The sequence below is a fragment of the Anabrus simplex genome, chromosome 4, assembly GCF_040414725.1.
Source record: "Anabrus simplex isolate iqAnaSimp1 chromosome 4, ASM4041472v1, whole genome shotgun sequence".
In the NCBI taxonomy this organism is placed as follows: domain Eukaryota; kingdom Metazoa; phylum Arthropoda; class Insecta; order Orthoptera; family Tettigoniidae; genus Anabrus; species Anabrus simplex.
This window is the reverse complement of record NC_090268.1, coordinates 369,479,620-369,481,915: the sequence shown is the minus strand read 5'-3', so window position 1 is coordinate 369,481,915 and position 2,296 is coordinate 369,479,620. Positions and strand designations below refer to the sequence as shown.

Below are 2,296 nucleotides of genomic sequence, written 5' to 3'. Positions count from 1 at the left end.
TTCTTAATCTGTTTACCTCCAGGATTGGTTTCCCCTCAGACTCAGCAATGGATCCCACCTCTACCGCCTCAGGGGCAGTGTCCTGAAGCGTTGGGTTAGGGAATACAACTGGGGAGGAGGATCAGTATCTCGCCCAAGCGGCCTCACCTGGTATGCTGAACAGGGGCCTTAAGGGAGGATGTATAGAATGGAAGGGATTGTCAATGAAGAGGGAAGGAAGTGGCGTGGCTTTAAATTACGGCATTTGTGTGGAGGAGAATTGGGAGACGACGGAAAACCACTTCGAGAATGGCTGAGGTGGAAGTCCGATTCTCGGCTCTGCCACGAAATTTGAAAAGTGGAACGAGGGCTGGAACGGGCTGTACTCAGCCTCGGGAGGTCAAATGAGTAGAGGTGGGTTCGAGACCAACCTTAGCCATCCTCGAAGTGGTTTTCCGTCGTTTCCCACTCCTCCTCCAAGCAAATGCCTGGATGGTACCTAAATTAAGGCCACGGCCGCTTCCTTCCCTCTTCCTTGTTTATCCCTTCCAATATTCCCACCCCCCGCAAGGCCCGTATACAGCATAGCACGTGAGGCCGCCTGGGCGTGGTTCTGTTCATCCTCCCCTGTTGTATCCCCCGACCCAGAGTCTGAAGCTCCAGGACACTGCCCTTGAGGCAGTAGAGGTGGGATCCCTCGCTGTGTCCTAGGGAAAAATCGACCCTTCAGGGTAAAAAGAAAAAGAGAAGAAGAAGATATGAGCTGAAGATAAACGCGCAACGCCACCTGGGCGTGGTTCATGTTACCAACTGAAATGTGAAAGTTTACAATATAATCTCTCTAAATAACTACAAATTGAATCTCGTCTTGAGTCGTAGTTGAGATGGTAGAGCACTGGCTTAGCATGTAGGAGGAACCGGGATCGATCCCCGGTGCCTCCCAGAATTTTAATAACGTTCAGATAATTGAAGCCTCTATTTTTCAACGTAAACAATTCGTCATGATATTTCCTAATTTTAATGATGTATGTTCTTCGTCACTTCGTCCGAATCGTTGGCTGAATGGTCAGCGTATTGGCCTTCAGTTCAGAGGGTCTCGGGTTCGATTCCCGGCGGGGTCAGGGATTTTAATCGCTTCCGATTAATTCTTCTGGCTCTGGAACTGGGTGTTTGTGTCCATCCGAACACTCTCCTCGTCATATTCAGACAACATACCACACTACAAAGCACCACAAAACCACGCAATAATGATTACATCCCTCCATATAGGGTTGGCGTCAGGAAGGGCATTCGGCCGTAAAACAGGGCCAAACATAACTGTGCGACGCAGTTCACACCCGCGACCCCACAGGTGTGGAAAAAAGCTGTATAAAATAAAAAAGAACTTCTTCGTCACTTGACAGCGGCTGAAGCTCGGACTTGGAGAACACCGCTACAGTAAATCTTAACCAAAAACGACACTTTCTTTCTTCCTCAGTCCGTTTACCGTCCAGGGTTGGTTCTTCCCTCGGACTCAGCGAGGGATCCCACATTGCAGCCTGAAGGGCGGTGTCCTGGAACACCGGGAATACCAGTTAGAGGAGGAGCATTACCTTACCCAGGCGGCCTCACCTGCTATGCTGAACAGGGCCTTGTGGAGAATGGGAAGATTGGACGGGATAGAAAGGAAAGAGGGAAAAAAGCGGCCGTACCATCCCGACATCTGCATGGAGGAGAAGTGGGAAACCACGGAAAACCGCTATATGGATGGCTGAGATGGGAATCGAACCCTCTCTACTCAGTTGACCTGCCTAGGCTGAGTGGACCTCTTTCCAGCCCTCATACCACTTTTCGATATTTTGATTCATAACCGGGAATTGAACCCAGGCCTCCGGGGATGGCAGCTAATCACACTAACTACTACATCACAGAGACAGACAATTCATCACTCCACCGAAAGAGAACAAGAAAACCGTAAGGTTGTCCGTTTGGTGATCCATGGTCAAGCAGGGGCCAACGGGGGCATTGACCAGGTCATCAAAGTCTAGTTTTCGATATGGAACTCTAAAATCACCGAGTAACTTCTCTCCAGAGCAAGCTGCTGTTACCGCAGCAGCTCAGGAAGTGTAGAAAGGAGGGGGCCAAGTGCCAACCAGAATGTCGACTAGGTAATCGGGCAACGCCACCTGGGCGTGGTTCATGTGCCCAAATGAAATGTGAAAGCTTACAGTTATAATTTCACTAAATATGATGGTAATGCTGTCTGGGGGCGTAGCTCAGATGGTAGAGCGCTCGCTTAGCATGTGAGAGGTACCGGGATCGATACCCGGCGCCTCCA

At 50.0% G+C, this 2,296-nt stretch overlaps 1 non-coding gene across 1 annotated transcript; it reads left to right on the top strand.

Annotated features, from left to right (window-relative positions):
• The first annotated feature begins 2,223 nt into the window (after window positions 1-2,223).
• TRNAA-AGC (transfer RNA alanine (anticodon AGC)) lies at window positions 2,224-2,296 on the top strand. Its single transcript has one exon. It is a non-coding gene; the product is annotated as a tRNA-Ala (tRNA).